The sequence below is a fragment of the Pinus tabuliformis genome, chromosome X, assembly GCF_031772625.1.
Source record: "Pinus tabuliformis cultivar Carrire ecotype Pingquan chromosome X, CPIR1, whole genome shotgun sequence".
Taxonomy (NCBI): domain Eukaryota; kingdom Viridiplantae; phylum Streptophyta; class Pinopsida; order Pinales; family Pinaceae; genus Pinus; species Pinus tabuliformis.
In genome coordinates this window covers 3,842,950-3,855,644 of record NC_142308.1, presented here as the reverse complement: position 1 = coordinate 3,855,644, position 12,695 = coordinate 3,842,950, and positions in this window count along the sequence as shown.

Sequence of the window (12,695 nt, the reverse complement as noted above, 5' to 3'; positions counted from 1 at the left end):
ATTCGGCCACGATACACATTTACCCGGTTAGATTTTGTTTGCGTTAGTTTGAGTAGGGTTTAGTCTCGTTAGATTCCCTAGGATTTTGTGAAGTTTCATCCTGGCGGAATTACCAATTTCGTCTTCTGAGATACCGGTTATGAGTACAACTCTTTCTGTTGTTCCGAGTATACAACCGCTTAGTTCTCGTGCTCTAGGCGACGAGACTTACGAGTTTCATTGGAACCCTGTTTGGGAACCTTCTGAGGATGGTATCCCTTTTTGGGACTACACTTCTCCTCGTGTTTCAGTCCCACCTTTTTCCTCCAACATGGAGGACGTGTCCCCTACTACGACTGACGAGTCTGTTGCGACGAGCGGTGAAATTCCCACTGCAACGGAACCTACTCCTATCAGTAGCACTCCTACTACTGGGAACCTACCTCCAGGCTATAAAGCATTAAGAGATGTTATGCCCTCTGGAACTCCGTTCACGAGTTCTATTTGGTCACAACTCGCTTTTCCCACCACGGAGCCCTTCACTCCACAAAGTCGCAGTACGTCTGTCACCTCAACCACAACCATTCCAACGGTATGTGGGGCTTCTTCGACTCCTATTTTTAGTCGTCCTTCGGCTTCTTTATTCGGAGTCTTCGATCCTACATCAAATGTCCCACCTGAGGGGCCATACGATCGATATTTGCCGTCTCAACCGATTGTTGAGATTTCAGTTCCGTTGTCAATTGATTGGGGTTCCACCTCTTTTCACGGTGGCCAAGTATCGTCTGCGCAATCCCCAAGACCACCTCATCAAGACCAACAAGGGCAATCCTTCCAGGGAAACCCTTTTGCCGCCGGTGGTCCGTTTTTCCCCTCTTTTGTTCAACCTTCTGGTAACTCAGGTCAATCTTCTGTTCAACAAGCCCAACCTGGTATCCAGCAAGGTTATCCTACTGGACAAATTGGTCAATCATATGTTAACCCAAACCAATCCAATGTCTAGTATGGTCCAATATCTGGACAAGCCGCTCAACCACATGGTCAGCCTTCCGTCCAATATAGTCAACCTTCTGGGCAAGTCGGTCAACCTCAAATCCAATCAGGCCAACCAACTGCCCAGCCCACTCAGCCATCTGGTCCTTTAGGAAAACCTTCACCTGTGCAACAACAACTCCACTCCCAGCAGGTACAACCTTCTGGGCAAGGAGGCCAACCTCAATATCAACAAGGTCATCCTTCTGGCCAGATAGCCCAACCTTCAGGACATCCTTCTGGCACTGTGCAATCTGGTTTTTTGCCCCAGGCTGGACCCCAGACTCCATCTGGTCGTCAAATGCAAGTTGGAGTTCAATCCTAACCAGTCTATCAAACTCCACCTATTTCTCAAACTCAGTTTGGAGTCCAGCCGCCGTATGGTTACAAGCAACCTCAAGGGCAACCTTTGTTTGCCCCATATCAAAATTACCAACAACTGCAGGCGAATCCTTATCAGAATTATCGCAACCATATGGTGCTCCTGCAGGACCGTTTGGTAATCCATGGAACGCTGGGGGGCAGAACCCAAATCCCTACGGACAAAACCCTATGGGGCCAAATCTATCCGGATCAAGCCCTTGGGGGCAACTGCCAGTTGGTTGGAACCCTGGTGTTCCATCCCACCAGCAGCCCCAGATGTCCTTCAATCCTCAATTACCTTTCTTAGCGACTTTAGAATTACTGGATGTGTCCAAATTGACCAATGATCCCATTCTCCATAATCCATATTGGCCTCCGGCTCCAACAAAAATTCCCGGTGACTGTCCAAAATTCGATGGTAAAGCTAATGAAGATCCACAAGCTCATGTCATGACTTATCACCTGTGGTGTTCATCCAATTCATGGCTTGATGATTCAATTCGGCTTCGCCTTTTTCAAAGGACTCTCACTGGCTTTGCCGCTAAGTGGTATATTGAGCTCAATCGCGGATCCTTTCAGGATTTCAACTCGTTGGCTATGGCATTTCTTACTCATTTTCAGTTGCCCATTCGATATGAAACGGGTACACACATCCTCACATCCTTAAGACAGACAACGGCTACGCATATCTTTGATCATATCCATGAATGGAGACGGCGTAGACGTATGATCAAATTTTGGATTCCCGATCAACTTCTTACCGATTGGTTTACGACTTCGTTCGTTCCTCCAATTGCTCGGGACATTGCCATGGGGGCGTGTGTCACTGAAGAGCAAGCTATCGCGCGCGCTCAGTACGTTGACTTGGTGTATTCTCAGTCAAGTACATTGTATGATTATCTGCCTGACGCCCCGAGACCAGGGACATCCAAAGCCCCGCCAACACCAACTGTTGACGGTATTATTGGTTTTGTTAATTCATCCTCGAAGAAAAATTCCGCGAACCATGGGAAGCAAAAATCAACTGCTTCGAATGAACAGACTTCTTAGGTAACACCCATTTCGAATGTTACTTCCAAGGTCAATGCCGTCCAATCCACCATGGCAGACAAAGCCTTGAAAGGAATGAAGAAAGGGAAAGCGAAGAATAAACCAGATCAACCTAAACATGACTCCCCTAAACCTCCGCCTGAGGACGGTGCCAAGCGCAAACCCAAGTATCCTTGTCTTATCTGTGATGAAGATCACTATACCAAGGACTTCCCTAGGCGGTCCGAAGTTAGTCGTTTATTGAAAGGCGCTCCCGGGACTCCTGCGGTGCTCAAAGAACCCTTTCCCTCACAACAAACTCAAAAAACTCAAATGGTGGCTGACCCTTCTCAGCCTCCCTCTTCCTTCGGTTCTCAAGTGTTTATGGTTGGAACGATACCTGTCAATATCAGTACTCGAACAAAAGATTATCCGCCCTCTACCGGGAAAGAGCCGGAGATCCCCTCTAGTGCTCCACCATTCAGTTCAGGTCCGCTCCACATTGAGAGACCTACTACTGAGACGCCTCTTCGAGCCCCTCTAAAATGAGTAGTCTGGAAATCTTCTTACAACCCAAATGCTCATGCTGCACAACACTACAATATCGTTGAGGACTTAGCGCAGACTCCGTTGGCTATGTCCGCTTTAGAAGTTCTCCAGAGCTGCCCTTCTCAGAGGAAGTCCTTGCTATCCGCTATTGGTGGCATAGACCCGGTCGACTCAGATTTAATTACTTTTGACTTAGAACGCCATACGCAAAGACTGCCTCCCCAAATCGCATTCCTTATACAGGTTATTATTGATTCCAAAACGATTCATCGTACAGTCATTGATGAAGGTGCTTCAACTTGCATCATGTCTGTCGCCTGTTGGAAAGCTATTGGATCTCCTACGCTGAGCCAGTCTCCCACAACCTTGGAAGCTTTTGATGGAAGAGCATCTCGTCCTTATGGTATACTCCAACGTTTGCCCATCTCTTTGGAAGGGAAGACGGTCGAAATGGAAGTTGAAGTTGTTGATGCTACTCTTACCTACAACCTCCTTCTCGGACGTAGCTGGATATACGCAATGAAAGCTGTAGCTTCATCTTTGTTTCGTATCATTCGTTTCCCTCATCAAGGGAAGATTATTACCGTAGACCAGCTATCATTCTTCGCTTCCTCTTCGGAAGGCAACATTCCTTTTGTGGAGCATACCTCAAATTTATCTGAGTCTGGGAGCCGGACTTTTCAAAGATCCCGTCCTTATGGGTGTTTTTCCGCTCCCCCCTCCTAATGTCGCTTCTGTCCATATGATTACTACTTGTTCTGATCCGTGGATCATCCCTCCCACAGACCAAGTAGATTCCTGGGGCGACCAAATGCCGTTGAGTCCTGCAGAGCTCAACTATGTTGAAATCATAGCTGCATCGGCTCCCTCTTCTGAACTGGCCCTTTCGAGCAAGGTTCTCCATCCATCCTCAGGGCTTCTAGATGAGACTTCTTTGGACCCTTTAAAAGAAACATTCCCTTCCGACGAAGCCATTATTGAGACTATGTCTCTCGAGGAACCTCCTTGGCATGATTTTCACCATCGTTCCTCGTTTCTACCTGCCCAGCAGGATATGCTTACTTCTTTCGAGCGGTTTGCTCCTTGTCTCCCATCTCAAATCCTTCAAACACCTATCCAGATTTATCAAGTGTCCTATGAAGGAAATATGGTGAACATTACGCAAACCCAACCCATCGACATCTCTGTCAAGCTAGGGATTGTCGAGCATCTTCACATTGGAGTCACTTGTACTCCGGAGGAGATTCAAATTTATTCCAACCTTTTTCGCGAATTTCGTGACGTCTTTGCATGGTCCTATGAAGAAATGCCCGCCATTGATCCCAGCATAGTGGTGCATGAGATAATCACGTACCCAGGTGCTAAGCCTGTTCGTCAACGTTTACGCCTCGTACACCCCCGGAAGGCTGCAGCTATTAAGGCCGAAGTAGAGAAGCTTCTTAAAGCTGGTTTTATTTATCCTATTCCGCTCACAGATTGGGTTTCCAATATCGTACCTATAACTAAAAAACAAGGTACAATTCGTGTTTGTGTTGATTATCGTGATATAAATCGAGCCTGTCCTAAAGATAATTTTCCCACACCATTCATTGATAAAATTATTGACGAGTGTGCCGGAAGTGAAATGTATTCTTTTATGGACGGTTTTTCTGGCTATAACCAGATCAATATTGCTCCCGCTGATCAACACAAAACCGCCTTTATCTGTCCATAGGGCACTTTTGCCTATAAGAAGATCCCTTTCGGTCTCAAAAATGCCGGTGCTACCTTCCAACGTGCAATGTCCTATGCTTTTCATGACATTCGACACATTGTACAGCCATACTTGGATGATCTTCCAGCTCATTCAGCCAAACGTCAGGACCACCCTACTCACCTTCGCGAGATCTTTCTTCGCTGTCGATACTATCGAATCAGGCTTAATCCTCCCAAATGTGTCTTCTGCGTTGAATCCGGTCGACTTCTCGGGTTTGTCGTCTCCCGAGAGGGCATCCGTTTGGATCCCCTTAAAGTCGAAGCTATAGTGAATCTTCCTCCCCCTGCTTCTTTACAGCAATTGCAAAGCTTGCAGGGTAAAGAAAATTTTCTACGACGTTTCGTTCCAAACTATGCCGAGGTGGCCAAAGGTTTCACACGATTACTAAAGCGAGATGTCCATTTTTATTGGGATACCATGGCTCAGGAATCTTTTGAGCGTCTCAAGGGTCTCCTTGTTTCTGCTCTATTGCTTCGTCCTCTGAACTATCATCATGACTACACTCTGTATTTGGCCGCCGCCGACACCACTATCGGCATGGTTCTCGTTCAAGCTGATGATGATGGCACTGAACATGTTATATATTATCTCAGCCGCAATCTTTTAGATACGGAAACTCGATATGCCTATGTTGAGAAGTTGGCTTTGGCCGTCGTTTGTTCCGTCCAACGTTTCTGTCATTACATTCTGTTGCGCACTACTACCGTGATTTCTGATTGCAACCCCATGACGTATATTTTGTCACGCCAGTTGCTGGGGGGCAAGTACTCAAAGTGGATCGTCATCCTCCAAGAGTTCGACTTGGAATTTACTACTGCCAAGTCCAAGAAATCCCTTGTCTTTGCTGAGTTACTTTGCTCTTTGCCATCTTCTTCCCCGCCCTCTCACACAGAGGATCAAATTCCGAATGAGACTTTATTTCTCATTAGCACCCTCGATCCCTGGTACGGCAATATCATCATCTATCTGCAAACATCCTCCTTTCGCCCTGGCGTGTCCAAAGACGCTAGGCGAAGAATTCGTCATCAGTCTCAACCATACCGTATCATTGGGGACACACTCTATTGCCTCGGCGCCGACTCTGTTCTCCGCCGATGCTTAACTCTCGAGCAAGCTGAGCGTGTCTTGAATGACTGTCACTCAGGTGCTTGTGGTGGTCACATGTCCGGATATGCCACTGCCCAAAAAATCCTCCGTGCTAGCTACTTTTGGCCCTCTATCTTCAAGGATTGCATTCTTGCCGTCTGCTCTTGTCATGAGTGCCAGATATACCAACGGAAGATGCGAGCGCCTCCTGCTCCATTGCACCCTGTTGTCACCGTCGGCCCTTTTGCCAAATGGGGAATTGATTATATGACCTATAACCCTCGCTCGGCCGGGGGGCATGGGTTTATTATCGTTGCCGTCGATTACTTTACTAAATGGGCCGAGGCGATGCCTACATTAACTGAAGACGGTCACACGGCGGCACAATTTTTATTCAACCATGTTATCTCGTGGTTCGGCGTCCCTCAAGCCATCGTTACTGATCACAGGAAGCATTTCCGTAATCATATGATGTCGGAATTAACAACCTAGCTAGGCTTGCAGCACGATAGTTCAACTCCATACTACCCTCAGTCCAATGGCCAAGTTGAAGCTGTCAATAAGATTTTGGTTACCATGCTTCAGCGTACCATTGGCATGCATAAGTCTAACTGGAATTTGATGTTGTTCCCTGCCTTGTGGGCGTACCGAACCTCTGTGAAGGACGCCACTGGTTTCACTCCATTTCAACTAGTCTATGGACTAGAGGTTACCCTTCCAATCGAATGTGAAATCCCTTCGTTAAAATTGGCTGTCGAGCTACTTCCCAACACTAATCCGTTAGAATAACGCCTTCTTTACTTGGAACGGCTAGATGAGACCCGTCGTCTGGCCCCTTTGGCCATCGAAACACAAAAGAAGCGAGTCAAGACTCACTTCGATCAGACTGTACATCCACGTTCTTTTGTTGAGGGAGATTTAGTCCTGCTCTACGATCAGGCAAAGGATAAATTAGGAGCAGGAAAGCTCGAGTCTATGTGGCTAGGCCCTTACATTGTCAAGAAAGTTTTGCAGAAAGGGGCCTACGAGCTAATTGATTATGAAGGGAACTCTCTTGGGAAGCCCCGAAACGGGTTGTATTTTAAAAAGTACTATGTGTGATGCTGGTACATTTTATTTTGTACATACATGTACTCTAGCAAGTGTGTTGTGTGTATGTGTGTCAGTTTTAAAGGCGTAACTGCCACTTATTGTGTTTTTCGCTTCTTGTGCAGATGTCTGATGCACCTTATGTTGGTTTCACTGATGGTGCCTGCCGCAGTACTCGTAACTTGTCCTCTGTGGCATGGGTGATCTATGATCCTCATGGCGAGCTGATAGATTTTCAAGGTGTGTGTTTGGGTCGTACCACTAACAATGTCGCCGAATATTGTGCTGTAATCGAGCTACTTGTTGAAGCAATTAATCTCGGCATTCGCGCATTGGTAGTGAACCTGGACTCTCAACTTGTCGTCCACCAGCTCAACGGGCAATATTCCGTCAGAGACCATCGCATTCTAAGGTTGTATTTACGTGTGATATTGTTAGAAAGGAACTTTGATTTTATCACGTATCAACATATTCCACGACAATTAAACACATTATCTGATGCATTGGCCAATCATGTATTAGATAGACATTTGCGTAATTTGTAACCAAAACATTATACAAGCAAGCACAGGAAAACACAATAATAAACCATAGGCATATGTATATATATACGTGTGTGTCATAATGTTTACGCCACGTGCATTACATAATCCAAAAAATAATACATGTCCGAATCTCATATGGCCGCAGACAACATGTCTCTCAAAAATATGCAAAAATGAAACCTAGGCGTCTAATCACGGTGATGCTCATGATAGCATGTTACCACTCGCACCAAACGTCTCAGCAGACGATGGACGCGAGTAGGTACTCCCACTGTGTGCCTCTGGTACGTGAAGGGCACATCTGCCAATCTGGCATAGTCTGAAATCCCTCGAGTGAGTGCCTCAAGGTTCTGTACTAGCTCATCACCCGCACCACCCTCTACCTGAGGGTCGACTGCAGGTTGTGCCTTCCGTGCTATATGAGACAGATCAGCTGGTCGCTCTGCACCAACTGTTACACTAAAAAATGTCACCTTGACTACTTACAGTTAGTATGGCTCAAATCAACAGTCATGCTACCCTCTTAGGCAAGTCTCATGCCTCTGTTATCCATCTCAAACTCAAAGAAGAGAGAAAGTCTTGTAAAAACTATGTTTATCTCTGGGGTCGCAGGTTCTCTCTAGCCTTACCTGCGGGGACGCTGACCATGTTCACAAAATCTGCGTCCATGGACGCTCTGTATGTTAAGGGACAGGTGCGTCCCTCTGTAAAAGGCAAAATGCGCGAGTTTTATCTTGAAAAAGTTACTTGTGGTTACTTCTAGAACATTCTAGAGGTCGGTTTGATGAAATGGATGCGCCTCCAGTTGGTTCATGTATCTCTATTAAGAGGGAACTTATCCCATCAATAAGGGAGCTATCCCACCCAAAGAGGGGGATGATCCCATTGATAGTGGACCTGAATAACCTCTTTACAGCACTATAAATAAAGACATTGAGCCAGAGGGAGAAGAGGTTGGAGCTATACATTTTCTTTGGGTAAATGCTGCAGGATTTAGGTCTTCCATTAGAGCCTTTGTAAGGAGAGATTGTCTTTACTTGATTCTACTTGGAAGAGGGTGAGCTTTGTCAAAGTAGAGGAAAACCCTTGATGGACCCTGGGAGGAACTTGCACAACACCAAGGCCAGGTTGTAAGAGTTTCTTTGTTTCGTTATTAATACAAACTGGTTTATTTTTCTCAATAGCTTGTGTTAATGAGTTATTTCATGTGTTCCTTGGTCTGCATGTTGAATATATGTTTTATTATATGAAATGCAAGTGCTTGGTAATTGTTTGATTGTTTGTGGTTGCAGGAATTGACTTGAAGGAGGAGCTCATCCGGATCGTCAAGAACGGACTTCAACAACAGCGTTTTGGAATAAGGTAAGCCTAAACACTTGTAGTTTTCATGTTGTAAAAGGTGTATTTAGAGAAAGATCACTCCATTTTGTCTTGTTTGTCATTAGAACGTCTTAGACTTCTAGGAAGGTCAGTCGTGTCCGCACCCTTGACAAATTCCGTGTGACAAATTGGCGACTCCACTGGGGAATCCATTAATGAGAGAGTCTTTTCCTTTATATGAACTTTGCTTTGAGAAAATCATTTTTATTTTCTGGTTTTTGACTGTGAGAATTAGTATTTGGGTGGCTTAGCTTTAGATTTAGTTAGATTTGGTTTTTCTTCATTTTTCCAGAAGGACGCACCCTCTGAGTACTGCACAGTGCGTCTTTGGACGCGCTGTTGCCGTTTGCACAGAGCGGGGCCGCACCTGTGACAACGGGTTGCCTGCGTCTTCCTGTAAAACTTAAGAAAATTCCATTTTTGCTTTAAATTCCTTTTAGATTTTGATTTTCCTTAGTGTTTTCTGCCCAGATCCTTTAGTACCCTGTCAAGAATTTTCACCTGAACTTGTTTTGTGAGCTTTGAGTGTTTTAGTGGTTTTCAACGAAGTTTAGACCTAGGGTTTGATTTTTGGATAGGTTTTGTAGTGACTTTGATAGTAGAAAGTTGTCCAGCCTTAGATCTCTCTGGTTAGTCAACCTTCTTAGAAGTCGGGCCTGTCGTAAAGTCTCCTTGTGTGAGCAACTTGCCATTTGAGTTGTTTTGGGTCAAATTTCGAATTGCTTGTTTATAAAGTATTGATTTCCATTTTACAAAAAGAACAAAAAGATTAGAGTTTTGTTTTGGCTAGTTTTTGGTTCTGCAATAAGCTAGTCCTTGATTTGATTGTGATCAAGTAAAACACCTTAGAAATAATCATTGTTAGTTTTGGCCTCGTTAAGATTGCTTAGAATAAATTTGCCTTTAGTTTGCTTATGAGTGGATTTTCTTAGATTTTAATAGTTGTTAAGATTGATTTTTGGTTATATTAGATTTATTTGCTTTATTAAAAGAAAATACAAAAACATCTTCTTTAAAAAGTCTTGTTTCAAGTAGCTTTTTGTTTTTGAAAGAAGAAAAGAGTTTTTTCGTGCATGTAAAGAGAGGTTATGTTTTTATGCTTGGAAAAGAAAAACGAATTGTTTCTTTGATTGTCTTCAATTAAGAAGTTGCTTTTATAAAGATTGCATTCTCTCAACTTTTTAGTTAAGCAATTCATCGAAAAAGTAAAGTAGTGGACAAATCATTCTAGGTGCATTTTGTAGTGGTTTCGAGTCGAGTCAACACACCACTGGTTTCACTTCCATCACCTTTTGACTTAAGAAACAACCTTAAAAGTAACGCTTAAATTAAAATCAATCTAGTAATCTTTATTTTTCTAGGGCTCTGAAGCACCAACATAGCTTAGGCTAGGGTCTTGGAGTAGGTGAGTACTTAACTCTCCAAGACTACAAAACCAAACAGATAGTCTATCTTGAGTAGAACAAATCCAATTGTTTCAGTTACATTCTGGGAAAGCTCCTCTTAAAGGAGAAGCACGAGCTCGTGTCCGAACCAGTGAGGGGATCATTCCTCCCTCGTTGGGAACGACGCCAGGCAGTACGTATTACAAACGGTAAACCTCGGATTAACCATTGTCGAGGAGCCAGGGGTCACTTATCGGTAAACCTTGGATTGTTGTCAAGGAGCCGGTAAGGGGATTGGAGCTTGCTACTCTGCCCTTGCGTGCTGTCGGAGTTTAGACTGTTCCCCCAGGTGTAATTGTTGTGATTGGTAACCTTAGTGGCCATAATATCTAGGATTCTACCCAAGGTGACGGTGGAGGGAAGGTCCCACTGTACCTGGAGCAGACGTCGGTTATACTCACTTGGATTTTCTGGGGGGTTCGCTTCACTTCGAGACGGTTAAAGTGGAGGAACTTGGTCCAGTCTATTCATTAAGCAGGTTGCCGGGGTAACTGTTCCACCCGCCATTTCTGTACTGAATCCTGCGAGGTTGGGCCTAATCACCAACTAGCGCTTTTGGTCCGGAAGACTACTGTTTGTGTGTGGTTTGACGCTCTAGATTATTTAGGCGTGTGCTTCAAATTTGTTTGCTTCTTTAGAAGACTTTAGGTGGTTTGATTTGAAATTTTTACTTTGTTTTCGTGTGTTGTAGTTAAAAATCTTTAATTGTGGCGGAATTACCGAGAAGGTCCCGTCGAATTGCGGGCCAGTCTCCTGAAGTTGTTTCTGTGGCCGAATTGTTGAGAAGATCCCGTAGACTTAGGGGATCCCCTCCTCGAGACGACCCAGGTAATTTAGAAGGGTTAAAGGTCCTTGTAACTCCTCCTAGTGGCAGTAGAGTAGGATCACCTGAAGAAGGAGAATTTTCCTTGGTAGTCCATCCAGATTACCAAAGTTTAGAAACAGGTTACAATCCCGAAGCTGTTACAGTTTCCGAGCTTGCTGGTAGTTTTTCATCTGCCAGTGAAACAGGCGAAGAACCTGAAATTTCCGAACCTGTTACTCCAACTCCTAGTGTTCCTGATTCACCAAGAATAGAAAGAATTATCACCGAAAATCTTCCTGTTGGATTAATTGCTATAGAAGAACTTGTTCCAGAGGAAGAAATAGGCGTTTCTGATTCTGAAGATCTAATTACCCTTGATCTAAGGGAGCGTGAATCCATCTTTTACAGTCCTCCTAGAAGTGAATCTTGGTACCTTGCATTAACCAATTTTTTAGACAACTCAGTAGGTTTTTCTACACCTCGTACTCCTATTCCACCTAGAGGAATTCATTCTCCTGTAAATATGTCTGGTCAGTCATCTGTGTTTTCACAAAGTCCTGAATCATTTTTACATGGCGGTCCTTCTGTTCCTACTGGGTATCAATCACTTTCTGGTACCTTTGCGGGAGCATCTCCTCAACCCATTGATCATGGGTTATTAGTTGGAAACAGTGGTAATGTACCATTGAGTATAGGTGACGTTTATATGATGTCAGGTTCAACTCCCATTAACCAACCTCAAGGTGGCCAATTACCGCCTGGGGGGCAACCTTCGTTAATGCCTGGGGGGCAACCTCAAGGTACTTCATTCGTGACTGGGGGGCAACCTCAAGGGTATCAACCCCAAGGGTATCAACCCCAGCCTCAATATGTACCCCAAAGTCAACCTCAGTATCAATATCAACCTCAAGGATGGCAACCTCAAGGATGGCAACCCCAAGGGTATCAACCCCAAGGGTATCAACCTCAAGGATACCAACCTCAAGGTCAAGGTCAACCCCAGTACTCGTATTTACCTCAAGGTTATCAACCTACGGGTCAATACCCTGGTCAAGGTTATCAACCACCTCAAGGGCAATCATATGGGACTGCACCTTACAGTTATCAACCCTATCCTCAATACGGCTATGGATCTCAGTATCCTCAACCTGTTACGAGTCAATACCCTGGAATGTTAACATGGGATCCGTCACAGGGTCAACAGATGTCGCAACCAAGTATACAGTCGGTACCTCAAGCAGGACAACCTGCAGTTCCTGGTCCACCCCAGCAACCGCAACCTGTCCAGTCAAGTGTTCAGACCCCTGTAACTTCCGTAGTTACTCAGCCGCCAATTGCACCTGGTACTCCACCTCACACGGCTGCAGCAACTACCGCTTCATCTACCATGCTTACTTCTGGAGTATCGGCAGCTCCGGTTTCTACTGTCCCTGTAACCACTCCTCAGACATCTGTACCGTTGTCTGGACCTACGGTTCAAACCACAGTCCAGATGCCTGCAGGCCAACCTGGTACAAGTACGGTTGTTACTACTCAACCTCAATTTGTTCAACCTCCGTACCAGGGACAGTATCAACCTGGGCAAGCTGCCCAACAACCGGTTTACCAGTATCAACCGTATCCTGGGTACACTTATC